This window comes from Glandiceps talaboti, chromosome 4 (assembly GCF_964340395.1).
Source record: "Glandiceps talaboti chromosome 4, keGlaTala1.1, whole genome shotgun sequence".
In the NCBI taxonomy this organism is placed as follows: domain Eukaryota; kingdom Metazoa; phylum Hemichordata; class Enteropneusta; family Spengelidae; genus Glandiceps; species Glandiceps talaboti.
The window spans coordinates 16,934,021-16,952,016 of NC_135552.1; the positions used below are offsets into that span (position 1 = coordinate 16,934,021).

Consider the following 17,996-nt stretch of genomic DNA (forward strand, 5'->3'; position numbering starts at 1 on the left):
AGCCTTAAAGCCACTGGAAGCTACCTACATGCCTATTGACTCAGCTCACAAATACCGGTGTACTGCGAACAACCATTGGATATAATCTGGAGAGTACCTTGATCGACATACGACTAGAGTGCAGGTAGTATAGCTCGATTGAGTGTACATGTTAGAATGGCGACGGGATGGGAACACACCTCCGGGGGGGCGGCTTTTAGTACGTACACATCCTGCTTGTTACGCAGCGTGTTGAGTTCATGAAACGTTCATTCAAGTAACAGAATATACAGCGCTAAGAATAACTGTAAGGTTTTGCTTTTCTAAAACCATGTCTTTAAATACTGTAGAATAATACTATCCCCGTGGTACACTGGTTCGCTATTGTGTGTGGTAGCTCTACTTCAACCTGGCAAAGAGTAATTCCTTTGTTAAGGACTGAATATATAGCCTTTTACTGCTGTCACTCTTTTCTCCAATACTTAAATTAATGATGGATACAGACTTATGTACACACCGCTACTACATCTAATTTCCATGTTCCGTTTCGGGTATCAATATGTCACGCCTTAATTGGGGAATTAAGGGAACGCGATATAGATCACCATGGCAACAGCTGTCATGCAGATCCTCCTTAAAGTCTGTCGCGACATTCGATACAAAACTCCCCCAAGTTTTCAACATTGCCTCAGGGGGAAATGTTGAGAGTGTTATTGAGAGATGTAAATAAATCACCGTGTCTTTAATTCTGGTTTAATTGTGCGTCTGCAACAAGCTGTTAAAACTAATAGCCACATTTGAAAGTACCTAGCCCCGCGGTTCTCCTCACGCGGCAAATCACAACACACTCAATCTGTACACAGAGCTATCGTATTAATCATCACCTTCTTTTCCTTTCACAGTTTGAAGGACTCATTTATGCGAGTATTACAATTTTCCAAGGACCATGAGTCAAACGTATTCATTCCAAAGTTCAACGCCATTGTGCCTCATTTCTACTGATTTTCTTTCACTAGAAGGCGTTTCCTTTTGTCTGTGCCCTTGGACTCTTCTTTAAGCCTGATTAATCATCACCCTATTCAAGCTATCTCATTGTCTATTATATCTATACATGTGTATTGCTTTCTTTCATATGCTCTTGAACAACCCGTTTTTAAAGATCTCCGGGCCATTCTATTACATTGTTCGTTCTAATCAAATTGGCAATTCTTTGGTATCATCGTAGGGCTGTCTTAGAAACTTCACGTTGCTAATTAAAAACCAAACGTCAAGTTCATAAATTTATCTACATCTTGAAATGCTTCTTGTACGACAGACTATAACTCTATAATGAGCTGAGGTTGTATTCCACACGTAATGTAGTAAACAACTCCGATTGAAGAATGTTGTATGACAAAGCATAGAGGAAAGAACTGGTTCCATCGCTTTTATGTTTGAAAGTATGTCAGATCCGACTCCGTGTCAACGTTATTTGACCCTGCTCGTCCAATGTACACGAAAGTACACGTCCCCTGCCCCTCTTGTTCTTAAGAACAAATAAAAAGACGCGTCAATACTTTAGTACTTTATTGTGCATTCTTCAAAATATGAACTCTTCACAAAGTAACAACAACGCCCGTCTTTACGAAATCAGCTAACATATCTTACCTTAGTCAGGGCAAGGAAGTACCCACAGTGGTACTTCCATGATCAGAGCTATTTGACTATAAGTTATCATAATTTTAGAAAAAAATATGTATGCGATGGTTTGATTTCGCAACCACTTGTCTTTGAAACTATACCTGATATTATTAGCGAACAACATTGTCGACCCACTTTCGTAATTTTAAAAGTTGAATATTACACACAAATTCCTGCATGTTTTTACAAATAAGCATTGTTGCCATCACTTCAGCCCAACGTCGTGTTTGATAAAGTACAGTGCATATACAAGATTAACACGCTTAAGCTACTTTTCCATGGTTTTACGAATTGATCGACTAACTTTGCACCTCATAAATATTTCCATTCACAAATCACTAGAGCAGAATACCTGATTCTATTCTCGTCATTTTGACGCTACCGTACGACCAACAAGTGTTTGACAAACATCGGTCCATTTACAGGATAAGTGGTCTGAGGTCAAACAAACCTTACGAAAACAACTCCAAACGAACAAATGAAAAGGCAATACAGGCCTCGGGTTGAAACGACAGTCGCTTTTGCCTTTTTGAATCCCTTTCGGCTTTGTAGTTAGAAGACTAATCAAACACTTCACGATATGACAACATTGTCACCGTCTGAAACGACTGTTCTATTGTGGTACAGATCATAGACAGTGGAGGGGATTAATGTCTGCACAGAGAATTCGAAGTGTTTGTATGTAGTGGAACTTTAGGGGTACGTTGTAGTGATACACACACATGAAAAGTCACAACTTTTCATGTGTATCACTACAAACTATTCCACACTATGCGGATTAAGTCAGTACAATGTTTCGAAATAATAAAGTACATGTATATATGAATACTTATTTATGCACCACCACCACCACCACCACCACCACCACCACCACCGCCGCCGCCGCCGCCGCTGCCACCACCACCACCACCACCACCACCGCCGCCGCCTCTATCATCGTCCTTGACAAGAACGTAAGCCATGTATATCAATAATTTTAATAGACCACTGGCCCGCATTTTTCCAAAGAGCTAGCGTGGAAGTATCGCCCACTTCCATGCACAGAGCAACCCACAGTTCAGTAACGCTGCTCCAGACCTCAGACTTGTTTGGTGGTCTGAGTCCAGACTTAGATTACCCAGAGTTTACTGTCTCCACGTCAAATCCTAGTTCATTCAAATCAAAGAACCATATGACTCATTTGTTCCTGTCGAGGAGATTAATTTGATTCCAAGCTTAACAAGGGAAAGTAATAACCGCTTGATATATTGCATATCATGTAAACTCATTATTTAAGGCAGGTGCGTGTCACGTGATACGGATTGTAATGACAGTGACAACAGCGTCACCAGGATAAAGATAGATGATTTCTACACAAGACATATTGATATTTTCAGTAGCTGCTATACGATGTCAACAGATGTCTTGATTTTTGTTGTAATGTATCTTTAAATACCGTTTTTGTTGATGAAATAGAATTAAAACTTGGTAGTTATTTTAGAACTCGGTATATGTATTCGTGCATATGTACTAGTATATACGCGTTCGATAGAGAACACTATAATCGTGTGTGTGTATGTGGAAGTGTAAAATGATTAAAACCATTCTGAATAAATGAACATTAATAAATACAATCCTGGTGTTTCGAATGAATATTCTTTTCATAAAGGATCTAGCAAGATATAAGTACGTGGGTTGTCTGTGTACGCGCATGTTGTACGTTCGAGGAAGTCAAGACCACTACAAGAATTATCTATAAAAAAATTGAAGGGATAACAGAACCGTGTATGCTTTCGTACGTTAGGAAGAGAATTAGTATCTGCCAATAGAAAAGAAAACTAACCCTGGTTGTTCCTAAAGTTATAGACTCTGTGCCTTTAACGATTAATCGCCACATCATCCCAAAGTAGGGTTTAACATGCAACACAAATAGGTTATCATTACTATCCCCATATCCACACTGCAGCATTTAATGCTTTGTGTTTGCTGTTATTCTTGTTTGATATTCAGAATTAATGTTTATATTATTCTACTCAGAGAAACCATGATATTTAATATCATTCATTCATTGTGATTTGCGGGAAAAAACTGTGCCCAATAGCATTAAAATTCTCACCTCCCACCACACTAAAGGAGCGTTCAGCTTAGCAATGCGATTTCACGTTGTGCCACTGGCAAGTTTGATCTTAAAATTACATTTCATGCCTTTGAAGAATTTTGCGGTGGATTTTAAAAGAAACTTCCGAAAGAAATATTTGTGTTTTTTTGTAAAAACGTACGCGATCTCAAAACAAGGGTAAAGTCATAATAGCGTTTCTATTCAGTTAGGTGGGTGCATCAATCATCTATCAATACACGGTAAACTCATTTGACCCGGGAAAGAAATAAATATACTAACCACAGACTCGAGGGTCCTTTGTTTTCTTCTAAGTTTGAAACTTGTAGTTGTGGTTGAATGTATAGAGTAGAACATTTTCAGAGCAATTTTAGCGTGCCTTTTAAAAATCAGACTGAATTATTTCCCACAAAAATTGACTGGCGCCAAACTACAACAACCATACTGTGTCAAACTGATAGCTGAACTTTATACTGAAATGTCTTTTTTTTTCTCATCGTCGCAAACCATGGCCTCTTTTACGACATCGTCCAAAACGTGCCGTCAATAGATCGTCGTTATTTCGCAGTGTTGCGGATCGCGGAAGAAATAACAGCTCTGGTTTGCGAGAATGTCTTTTCTTTCAATAAACCCTCAGTCAGATCACTTTTCTCCTTAAAGTAACATGTTCATAACATTTCTTTGAATAACTGTCACTAGTCGTCTCTAACGTGACCTTTGACATATTGCATTTTTTAGAATACTCTTGGAATTAATGGTTAAAAAAACTATTTTCATTTAATCAGTCTCTCCAAACAATCATTTGAAGGCATTCACTTTTATGGTGTAATAACCATGTCCATAAAGTTGGAACAAATGGTGTGCAAAATTCCAGAGGGTTCGTTCCCGATGTGCTCGGTAATTTGGATGCGGTCAGTGACCTTCGAGTGTCATCTGGTATTTGTACAGCATGTACATAATTACTCATGCAACTTCTCCTCATTCATATTCCATGGATGAATAAACAAATTGCGTTGTTTTGTTATGGCCCGAGAGACATGACGCAACAACTAGGTTAGATATTTACTTTTCATGATGACTTGTTAGAGGCTTGTAAATTACGTGTTTATGACAAACCATTATGGACAAACAAAACCCGTGAAAAGCATCCGTATACATTTAAGGGACGATTCAGTAATTACAGATGGGGAGGGTCGGGGGGAATTAAAGGTGGTGGGTCTGATTTTTACAAATATCGGTTCTTTGGGAGGAACAAATTTAAAAAATATGAAATTTGGTCATTTTAATTCGACTTGCATTGATCCCACCGCTGCCACCGTCATACCGTAATATGGGAACACAATAGCCGGATCATTTACAAGGCAATGATCAATTGTTAGTTGTGGTACTACCTGGGGGAGGAATGAGTCTCAAAGGAGAGAAGGGATAATGTCCGTCAATACAGTGTCGGTAGTGCAACCAAAGTAATCTTTGGAAAATAGAGGTTATTGTGCCTTCAGCTCTGCCAATTAGATCCAAACATAGCCTCACACATATTCACGGAGGTGTTACGGTTGTGAGAAACAACCAATACCATGGCCATGGCCAAAATTATCATTGTAGGAAACAATTACCCATTAGAATTGTGTGTGGTGTCAGCGGTTGGATAGAGTCCTTATTTTTGATTCCGAGACTCGTGTCCTTTTAAACACCTGACATGGCATTTTAACCCACGTCTAAAAGACTGATTGGATAGGATGGAGGGCCATGTTTGAGAGAAAAGAAAGAGATTGTCACTTTGTAAAAAATGGAAACGGGGGATGGTCACATGTACATTAATTTATACACAACGACATACGTTTGATTACTCCGTCCCCTTTTACTGAATGCTACCTAAAACCACGACATGAGCTCTTCGATGTTCAATATTTATGTATGCAAATGTACTGAAAGTGGTCGTGTAAATGTTGTTCTTTCCATGTTCGCAACCATGTGTTTGTTTTGACACAAGTCACCACTTCTTTAGAAATAGTAAAACGGTCATCAGTTAATTGGCTTAGTCGAGATAAGTTAACGTTAGTTGTGAATGTTGGAACTTGACCAATTTGTATTCCAATATATAGTTGTATTGATGTAAATTGATTACGCGTGTGGTTATTACACGTCCAATACACCTCAATCTCGCAGATTTGTTTTTTAAATTTTAGTTGTCCTTCTTGACTGTGTTCTTCCGAATCGTTAATTGTCTTTATCTTGCTGGACCGATAGGCTGCAAACATTGTTTTGAGGGTTTTTGTTTAGTTGTTGGCTTGTTCTTGATACGCACTGTTACCATAAGCACTGAATCCGGCTTCTATCTGTTACAGCGTTCAAGTTTTAAAGACTTAGTGACAATCTCCGAGAGAACGACTTCACTGAATATCACGCAAGTTACTCTAGAGGGCGTCTATCAACTCTTGCCAGTTTGAATACTAGTAAGTTCAACTTGGTAAGATGAAAAATGCTCCTTTTTGTCCAAATATGGTTCAGTTGAGAGAAAAGTCTCGGATATGCTGTCTATGTATATGTTTTGTCATAATTTATTTGGGATATCGATTGTGGTGAAAGCGAGGCGATATTAGCTATATCCCTCATTGGCAATGAGGATATACGAGTAGCTATATTCTTCAAATTCAAACGTGGCATCGACTCCTGCCAAAAGGAGGTGGAGTCAGAACAGACACTGTCATAATTTTGATCAAAATCTCGATGAAAACATGACAATCAGAAGTTTTTCGAGAACTACAACACTCATTTCGACAGAAAGTCGCGCAAATATTGAGACAGAACATTTCAAACGTTGCGTTTGCTTTGGAGAAAAAAAACATTATACCTGTATACTGCATATCAGCCTGTATTAGTCTTAGACACGGACCTTTTCCCAAAATATCCTCGTAATCCAAAAACACATATGCACGTAGTTGCCTGAAATCCAAATCACATATCACATCAGATTCGAGTCTAAATACTTGATTGAACGATGCAAGAACTTGTGAACCCATGCTAAGTACATGTACTATAAAATTATGGGTTCCATATGGCACCCCGATGTAGCCTGACCCCGCATTTGCCCAGCTCTGATCGATTGAACACGTGCCTCTCGGTGTACTTTGCAATTGATGATATTACCATGGCAAACGTACTATAGACAAACAAAGAAACTGTGGTTGTGCATTGAAAATTACACTTCGCATAGTTACTGTAGCAGATATGATGGCCTTGTAATCAAGATCATGGTGTTAACATTTGAAGTTTCCAATAATGCAGTGTAAGATCATGAAGTTTACAAAAAAATTAAACAGCATTTTGCTTAAATTGACAGTTCATGTTATTAAAGTGACCATATGGGTCAGGATAAGGTCGGTATTTATTTTTGATTTTGAATTTATCACAAAACAGTTTTACCGTGGCTTCCTACTTGAAAATCAATGTGAAACAACATATGCCAAGTCTCTACCTGTAGACTTCACGGACTATCACTACTATCGCCATTCCGCTATCCTGACACTCCGTTCGTGGCTAGTTAAACTTTAAGTTAGTCAATTACAAAAAAAAATAATACACGTGTAAAATGTTTGTAACGGTTTGCACAGCCAACTTTAGGAAAAAAATAGCGACACCATCTTGCAACGTCATACAGCTTTGTAATTCATCTGCTACTACTTAAATATTACTAAGGTTTTCCTATTACTCTGAAAACTGTACTGGGGATATATACGGTTTTTGAATGAACAAGACAACATTAGAAGTTATTGGATATATTCTCACGAGAACAACATGGCTGCATATAGAGAGGTTCTATATAACAAAATACCCTGGTGCGTGAAGTGTACTATTTTATTGAAGGGCAAGCTTATAACAATACAATTGAAACCAGAAAACCTGAAACATAACCGTCATCTTGTGCAACTTAAAATCTTTCATCATCTGGTTCAAAAAGCTGTAAGATCTCACCAATATTGCTATATTTTCTGTAAAATTTGCACTTGCCGATGATTATCTGACGGATTGTTGCCATACCGTTTACAATATGTTAAAGTATACTTTGCAGAATATGCTGATATTACTAACATTGTAACCAAAGTACCCTAGACATTCAACAAATCAGATACAGTGTATCAATATACACGATGAAACTTGAAATGTAGCTATGTTTATAATACTCATATTGTTTTGTCGAACAAGGCGATAAAATGCTTTGTTTCAGGTTTGATTTTTCAGCTGTGATCGTTTTATAGTAAAGTGAGACGAACAATACACTACTCATAATATAGAGAGAAAAAAATATTCCAATAGAGGGCGTATTTTCCTGTACCTTTGATATGCAAATATCTGCTTGACCTAATTTCAATAACCGTGCAAAATGTTAGAATTTGTATGAAAACTCTACTTAGTTTCCAACATTTACCTATATGCGTCCATATATGTATTCTTAAAATAATTTATATTTTAAAAATGTAGTTTCCTGTGCTGTGAACAATATTATGATCGGATTTGTCCTCTTACAATACTGAAGCGTGGCGTCGATGTTGTCACTCACCTATACTTTTCAAAAACAGTGGTACTTATTCCTTGATAAGCCATGTCACAGGCATACTTACCTGGCACAGAGGTCAACCATGATCATAAAGGTGGTTCCTCCAGGGCGAGGCTTGTCCATTGCACTCCGGGCAGGTTGACCCTTGCGATCACCCCAAATGTGGGTGACTCGGGTGCATAATTTATGGTAGTGGGGGACTGCGTTCGCGCTATCCCCTGATAATTGAACTAAAAATAAGAGTTAACAAATATCCTTTGTTGAGGGCGACATACACCCTGTCCCGACCTAAATTCTGAACCTGTTTTGGTTCGAATCGATTTCAGTTCTCCTGTCCCCATATGCCCTTAAATCGGGTTGTAAATCGATTTAGTTGAACCGGTTCGAAACTACCTCAGGGGGTGGTTTCGATTTGGTTCAAAGTAAATCGGTTCGGAACAGGTTTAACTTGTCCGTAGTTAGAACAGGAAAGATCGACTTAGAATCGGTTCATTGTCAATTACCCACAGCTGCGCACTTGAATCTTGACCCCCCAGGTTAAATTTTGGCACAAGTTACATGCTTTGTACGCCGACACGTTCACTTTGGAACACAACTGGGGTACATGAAGTATTATCCAGCACAAGATGGCATCGCCTTAGCATTTAATGTTCAGCAATAAATGAGTGACAAAAACAACCACTTGATTGCTATAAAAACCTTATTTTATTATGGATTCATCAACACCTAAAAAGAAGTCTTTTTGCCGATCGCAAAATTTCTCAAATTGATAGAGACTTCTTTCCCATTTGGCGGTAGTTGTCACAACCAGAAATGACCGTGTAGTGTTCGACGAACTGGCATCGATTAAGGTTAACCCCACTGCCCGGGCACGACTTTCTACTTGTTACATTATTCTAGTAAAATTACTTACATGTACCTATAATTTCTCGGGTTTATAACATCCAATACACTTTTAAGGATCATTTGAATCCAAAGTCAAGACGGGTTAGCTCTTGGGACACATCGAACAACAGAGAGATAAACAAGACTGTGTACGACATGTCATGTGACTCTTGTTAAAGAAAGTTAACGGGAAGAGCCGATCGTTCGATCGTATCGGCCACATTTTATATGGTTGTCACCGTAATAACAGAATTTATGTGGAAACGACGTTGTCAACAAGGTTCAAAGCTAGGCCGCGCTGCATGTCACGTTGGGATAGGCCCGACATAGTGGAACTTACACGAATGATGACAATGCGGAAATTACCGATGCCTCGGATGTCACGCATTTGAGGTCAACTCTCAAGTCTGGAAGACAGCCTGATTCAGCATGATTAGATCCGTTTATTGAGTGAAAACAAAAGACCGATCGTCAAAAATAATTATTCAGCAATGGTTTTAGTTATTTTGGAGAGATTTGTACATTTTTTCACATGATATTTGAAACACGTGAAAGCCATCAAGGTCAATGCTCATCGCCGTCATTGTGCAGTGCCTGTTTTAATAACCAAGTGTCGATGGTCGATATGCGGAAACGGGCAAATAAAACCACAGAAACAGCGTGAAGATTCTATAAAAAGCACGAGGACTGGTAAATACTATTTCCCGTTGAAAGAATGTTTTGCACCCCAGAGATAATAAAATGTTTTAAACTTTGAATGAATTTTGCTAGTTTAGTTTGCATACCGATGACGATGTAAATGGATGCATGAAATAGTAAGCGTTGCAATAGAACAAATCGTTCACGTTCCCATTTCCTATTACGAACTAATACAAATGAAAAATGTTTATCATTGGCAGTAAGAGGTGGCGAAGGTGTTGGCAAAGGTGTACAAGTATCGATCAAAGTCTGTACACACTTGTCAGATATTCTCGATCATCCTAAACTTAATCATATTTATGTAGCATAAATGGGAATCATTAGCTTTGTAATTATTACGTTACTGTAAGTCATGCAACTGGTTTTTCATCTGGGTAGGGATTAGTTTTATTTCTGTGATTAAGTTAGGATTTTGTGCTTAGTCCCTTCTTTACAGATATTTCTGTTCAAGATATTGTTACATTATTCTTTATCAATTGTAATTATTTCCAATCCTATGGACGGTATTAATTTATTTTAACCCCCCCCCCCTCCGTTTGTACGTCCTGTGTTTTCTCTGTAATGTATTGTTTACCTTTGTATTGTCTTGCAGTTGTATTGGAAATAAAAAAAAAGTTAAATAAAATAAAAATCATATTTATGTAAAATTAGGGACAATATTAGTCGCTTGGCCCAAATCGATCGTGGCATTGCTTCACCCATAATATAGCAGTCAACATCCAAATGTTTCTTCGTCAAGTCAAATAACTGTTGAGTACGGTGGACGAGAAGGACATTTCCGCGCTCTCAATGATTGGGCGTTCAAAGCAATTTCACCGCTCTCAATGACTGGGCGTTCAAAGCAATTTCCGCGCTCTCAATGACCGAGTTCAAAGCAATTTCAGCTCTCTCAATGATAAGAGTTTCAAAGCAATTTCTGTGATGTCAGACATTTCCGCAACAGAAACGATTTCTCTGTCAGAAGCGATTTCCCAGACGTACAGAAGTGGAATCCCCACAAGTCACGTGTTAGTGACATATGTTTCATGTGTACACACAAGTACAGAATTTGGAGGAGTCATGCAGAAGCTCAATTGTTGTATGCAAGAATTTTAGAAAGATTGGTACCCCATCCATAAATTTTAACAATGCACTTAGTATGCTTGAGGGAGAAATAATCACTTTACAAATTCCAGTTGATGTTCATGAAAAATAAAAATGTCTTCAGCAGAAAATGTTGCAGAACACGACAGTAATTTGTAACTCATTTATGTCCACTATACGTAATATCAATTTTATGTCCTTGAATGATTAAAATTATGTAGCCCAGACACTTCGCAAATGTATTTATGGTGTATCAATCTGAGACTTCCAATAGTTTGAGATTGAAAGATAGTCGGGTGCGTGACTAACGACGTCCAAGTAAAATCCTATCTATCCAGAGATGATATGATTCGTTTTCAAACCATGAATACGTTTTTAAGCAATCGACATTTAAAAATACAAGTAATTTCGAAGTTGATTTTTGGATGTTGATATCGATTTTTGAACATCCATTTTTTGAGACTCATCGAAAATCAAAACATGAACCATGTTTCACTTTTCTCAGCTGTGCACTTTTTATCGTTACATTATTGTAACATTTGTGCCACTAGGCTCGACTCAAAGAGACATCGCAGGGAAGCGAACCGGACGTCGATCATCGGGCATGACGTGGCACATTAAATCGATAGCCCCACTTTGAGTACGAGGAATTCACACATAGGGTATAATAAACTATCATGTCAGAATACTGGTTTAATAATATTCTAAGCTCGGCAACCTTGTGTTCATAGTGGTCTGAGGTTTAACACAAACGTATAGTAATGACTATGTTACGTCGATTCACCCAAAATGTGCTGGAAAGGGGTAGGGGTTTTGTGCGAAGTGCCGTCTTAAGTATTAAGATCAAGGGTCTCGAGCTCTGTAAGTTTTTGGGTGTGTGGAATGTATAGAGTTTGGGTTTACCGTTTGGATTTGGAAGTCTCGGCAGAGTCATCTTATTTTATTTTACACAGTCTAGTTACGCAGCCGGCCCCTCCCCATCCCCGTCTAGGTAACAACACAAATATATTTAAACTGTATAACATCGTCGGTATGACATCACAATAAATACATTTGATTGAAAAAATAATGCCGACGATAACTCACTACCTAAAAACAATTCTTGTATAATGTACAAACTACCGTCACTGTATGGGATGGATGGCTTGTGTCAGTTAGTCATGCAATATGCGCCAGAAACGAGGTCCCACCCCAAACATCTGATTACAAATTTACAATTTATTTGTACATTTAGGACGTCCAAAAGGATATGTTCATATTCCAACGCTATCTGTTACTTGTTGTCTTTGCTTTCCTTTGATCTTCGCTCTGATATCATTTTTAGTAAACAACCTGCAAACTTCATAGAAACTGTAGATAGTACGAGTAAAAGGTGTCCCTAACTTTCCAGTAAAACGTTGAAACGTGAAACGTTGTTTGTGGTTTGATTTTGATTGCGTTTCAAAAAACGAAAGTTCGAATTTCGATATCAACACCTAAAACACTAAGTTCCAAATTCACATGTAATTTCAAATGTTGATTGTTTAAACACGTATTCATGGTTCGAAATTACGTCAGAAACGAATCACATCATATCTGGATAGATTGGGATTTCACTTGGACGTCGTTAGTCACGCACCTAGTCAGTATGCAGACAGAGTATCGAGGATAGACTTCACGTGTTCTCGGGTACATTACGGTCTGTGATTGTGTATAAAAACAATGATATGGTTAAAGGGTAAGATAGCATCTCCTAAACACTATGAAATTAACACCAGTCCTTCACTACATAATATTCTTTTGAATACTAGTGAAATTGTTTTCTGTATGCAAATGTGGTGATGACGTCATCATTTAAGTATCAAAACTTGCACGTTTTCGAACTATCAAAACCGGGAGGCCAAAGACTCCAGAAATCGCCGAATTGAGACATTATACATTATTTTCGATTGTTATGTTACAATATCTAGGTAGAAAAAAATTTCTAAATGTTCAGAATGTATTAAATGCATTTATTACAAGCTCCCTGGACCGTCCGCCAGGTCTTAGAATGTATTTCGTGCAGTCAGAGAATGTAAAAAATGATTTCTAACTTCTGTTTAAAAAAATGTAAAACGTGCATGAGTTAAATGTAAAAATGTATTTCCTGCAAAATATATGACTTCTGGCCATGGATGCAATACCTGTTACTATAGTTATCTGTGACAATACCTGTTACTATAGCTATCTCTGACAATACCTACTGTAGTTATCAATGACAATGTGTACACACAGGCACCGTCACTGTGTCCACAATTTTTACCAGTTACATGTACCAGTTACTTCCGGGTCACTAACACGTGACTTGTGGGGATTCCACTTCTGTACGTCTGGGAAATCGCTTCTGTCAGAGAAATCGTTTCTGTTGCGGAAATGTCTGACATCGCGGAAATTGCTTTGAAACTCTTATCATTGAGAGAGCTGAAATTGCTTTGAACTCTATCATTGAGAGAGCTGAAATTGCTTTGAACTCGTTCATTGAGAGCGCGGAAATTGCTTTGAACGCCCAGTCATTGAGAGCGGTGAAATTGCTTTGAACGCCCAGTCATTGAGAGCGGTGAAATTGCTTTGAACGCCCAGTCATTGAGAGCGCTGAAATTGCTTTGAACGCCCAGTCATTGAGAGCGCGGAAATTGCTTTGAACGCCCAATCATTGAGAGCGCGGAAATGTCCTTCTCGTCCACCGTAGTTGAGCTCTAGCAGCCCTCGCTTTGACGGATAACTTTGACAACAAATCGACGGTTATTAATATTACACGCGAAATCCTCCATGTTGATTGTGTTAACCAAAGTACCCTAGTCATTCAACAAATCAGATACACTGTATCAATATACACGATGAAACTTGAAATGTAGCTATGTTTATATATACTCGGGATTGTTTTGTCAAACCAGGCGATAAAATGCTTTGTTTCAGGTTTGATTTTTCAGCTGTGATCGTTTTATAGTAAAGTGAGACGAACAATACACTTATAATATAGAAAAAATATATATTCCAATAGCGGGCGCATTTTCCTGTACCTTCGATATGCAAATATTTGCTTGACCTAATTTAAATATTCTGTGCAAAATGTTAGAATTTGTATGAAAACTCTTATACTGAGTTTCCAACATTTACCTATATGCGTCCATATATGTATTCTTAAATTTTTTTAAAATTTAGTTTCTTTTGCTGTGAAGCAATATTATGATCGGATTTGTCCTCGTACAATACTGGAGTGTGGCATCGATGTTGTCACTCACCTATACTTTTCAAAAACAGTGGTACTTATTCCTTGATAAGCCATGTCACAGGCATACTTACCTGGCACAGAGGTCAACCATGATCATAAAGGTGGTTCCTCCAGGGCGAGGCTTGTCCATTGCACTCCGGGCAGGTTGACCCTTGCGATCACCCCAAATGTGGGTGACTCGGGTGCATAATTTATGGTAGTGGGGGACTGCGTTCGCGCTATCCCCTGATAATTGAACTAAAGAAAAGAGTTAAACAGTCGAAGCGAAGTGCAATTTCACAGTAGACTTGAGGAACCGTACGGTGATAAACGCGTAGGGGTTGAACAGACATGCGCACATTGACTTACGTGGAACTAAATGTTGCAATAAACTATTAAATTAACTTTGTTATGGTTTCTTTTGATTTTTTCTATAATTCCTTTGACTAAATAAATGGAAATGTGTGGCCTTTCATTTATTTACCTTGTTTAACTTTAAAAATAGTTTAAATTGCTAAAAGGTATTGGGAAATAATCTAATTTTATGTATATCACAACTAAGACATCTTATTTTGTATTATATTCCTTCAAGAAAATACCACGACAGTATTTTAATATTCATTAATTTTTGTTGTTGTAATGTTCACATCACTGAATGTCAGCCATACCTTCCATGTTATGTTTAATCCATAAAAACTCACACAAAACATGAACAGGTGAAAACATACATACATACATACATACATACATAAATACATACATACATACATACATATATACATACATACATACATACATACATACATAAATACATAAATACATACATACATACATACAGACAGACATACATACATACACACACACATACATACATATCCATAAACCCAAACACATAACATTGATATTAAAGTCAAAATATATTTTATTATAGAGTATAGTCACTTTATATCTGTTGCAGACCAACATATAATTTGTTCACTTAATTAAACATGAGTTTCACTTGAGCACCATGTAAATCTTTATAACAATAACAATAAATGTAAGCATCATGGTTTCAGATATATTGACTTGTAAAAAGTCATACATACTGTTTTACATACATACACAGTGAGTGTCTCTCACCTGAGTATTGTGTTTAAGCAGTCAATGTAAACAACATAGTTTTATAATAATTAACTTCAACAAAACTCAAATACACTGTTTTGCAAATGAGTCTCACCTGAGTACATTGTACATCTTTGTAAATAATATGTATACCCAATAAATATCAAACAACAGTTTAAACTGACTTCAAAAATGTTAAAACTAAAGTGTTTTACATGTGATGACTCTCACCTGAGTATATTGTGCCTCTTTATATAAAAAACTGTATACATAGTAAATTTATACATGTACATTGACTTATAAAAAGTTTAATTAAAGTCACTTTTACATTTTACTTCTCACTTGAGTATCATGCACATTGTGTGGGTAACAAAATATGTGCATATACTTGTTTCACATCTCTTATGTACCTTTCTGTAAAAAGTTATCAATAAAAAAAAATTAAACTGTTATCAAAAGTAATGTCTTTCTGTTTGGTACACTTGGTTTCAAGTTACATCTGACTCAGTATACTAAGTGTGACTAATCATAATCTATATGACAAGGGTAAAGAAAAATATATCTTTCCAATATGATCTTCAAAAATGCACACCTAAATTTTGCACACAAAAAATCTAAAATTAAAATACTTGTTGCCTTCCTCCATGGAAATCATGAAATATGCCCAAAATATTTTGTCTGGCTATTTCTCTTTCTCATGCTTACTGTCGCACCTTTTATTATAATACTTTTACATCATCGAATCCTGACAAATGCATATACCGGTATAATTACAAACAAAACACATGTATGATACAACATACATATTGTACAATACAAGGACTGTCAATTTTAAAACTGGAAATATAACACATGAAAAATTTTATATGCTACTTATTCTGATGGCTCTATCCTTTCAACAATTCATCTACTGTTGCTATAAAATGGTCAAAACTGTTAAAGGTCTGGTCAGTCAGACCCTTTGAAGTCGATCTTTTATACTCTTCACACCTACACTTTTTTCTATATTCTTATGGCCTTGTGCCTTTTTACCACAAAGTGTGCACAATGGGAAATTGGAAATTCTAGAAACTTTACGTGCTGGTGTACTAATTAATTCTTCGCGTAATTTGCGTTTGTACGATGTTGACCGTGCCCAGTATTCTTCATTTGAAGCTTCATTAGCAGTAGCCATATATGACTGATGTGGCATATGGTCTGGTCTGGTCTGAGTTGGCATGATTGACATATCCATCATCATTTCAGCTGATGTTGCTGTTGGGGTCACACTTTTAAGTGTTTTTGTTCCTGCCATACTGGGTTTATTGTAGTAGGACATTGGTGTCCAATTTGGCTGTCGCAGTTTGTTTGGTAGGCGTTCAGCATGTGCCATCTGTTCATGAGAGATGCTCTCCAAACGTCGAACTATTTGTGAAGATGATACCGCAGTGTTCAGGCTTATCATCCTCTCCTGTCTGCGAATGAAGTCCCTGACACACTTAGCATTTATTTTAGGCAGAGGTATGCCTAATTTACTCAGGATGGGGTCTTCAACTAGCACACGATGTTGCATATGTTCATACGCTTGAGTTATTGACAATTTTGCAGGTGATGTACTATTCGCACGTGCTGGTGACAACAACCAAATATGTTTTACAACACAGTACATTAGACGGTTGTACAGGGCACTGATTTTTTGTGCAGGGGTGTAGCGATTCATCAATCTCCGCCTCTGTACGAGTCCTGCTTCAAGTACATCATCCCTCTTTGTTCTGCCATAAAGTGTATTTCCCCAGTGTGCCTTGTATGCGGTGTTGAATTGTTGAGGCTGTTTGTCATAGTCCTCAAGGGCATTCCAGGCCTGCAAGATCTCTGTTCTTTTGTTGGTACTCAACAGAAATTTGCCTTCATCTTTAGAAACTTCGGCCAGCAGTTTGCTTAGAGTTTCAACTTTTTCAAACCAAGGCACTGGATTTGAACTGCAAACATCCTCCTGTTTTTGATAAAATGAAAATGATATATTTAGGTGTCAATTAATTTATGATGTGAATTAATAAACTAAAATCAAAGACTAACTCTAAATGATAATAATAATATCTTTGTTACAAAAGAAAGTAACCTTGATAAATAGAAATTAATTTGTATCCAAACAGTATCATATATAAACCATTCATACATAATTAACAGTAGTTACGATACAATCTAACGTTACATCAGGGACAGAAACATACTGGGTACTAGTGTGCCATCATGAAATATATCATACATATTAAACTACAGATATGTTAGAAACAAGTCTGTATATTTATGAAAAAAAGCATTAAATTATAACAAAATTGTAATACTCACCATTGATTTTGACTTGACATGACGAAGCATAGAGACACTTGGCTGTTAATTAGATGCAGAGTCAACCTGCAAAGTTTCTTGTTCCTTGGTAGGGTAGCAATGTGAATATCAAAACATTAACAAATATGAATTTATTTACATGTATATCGATTTTTTGTCCAAATTGTATATTATTGATATCCTTATGAATTACATCTCCCAAAACACTACGAAAGATACAGTTTTGATGGAATTTGAAGTAAAATGCAAACATTTTATTTTTATTCTCCTTTGAGTAACTCTATGATTGATAATTAAATGACATTCAAGATTCAAGAAAGGCATTTTCTCTGTAAAAAATAAATAAGATGTGACAAATC

The 17,996-nt window shown here is 37.1% G+C and overlaps 2 non-coding genes across 2 annotated transcripts; both read left to right on the top strand.

The window, feature by feature from the left end:
- Positions 1-8,365: 8,365 nt before the first annotated feature.
- On the top strand, positions 8,366-8,530 carry LOC144434726 (U1 spliceosomal RNA). The gene has a single exon (XR_013480844.1). It is a non-coding gene; the product is annotated as a U1 spliceosomal RNA (small nuclear RNA).
- A 5,759-nt stretch (positions 8,531-14,289) lies between these two features.
- On the top strand, positions 14,290-14,454 carry LOC144434727 (U1 spliceosomal RNA). The gene has a single exon (XR_013480845.1). It is a non-coding gene; the product is annotated as a U1 spliceosomal RNA (small nuclear RNA).
- Positions 14,455-17,996: the final 3,542 nt, after the last annotated feature.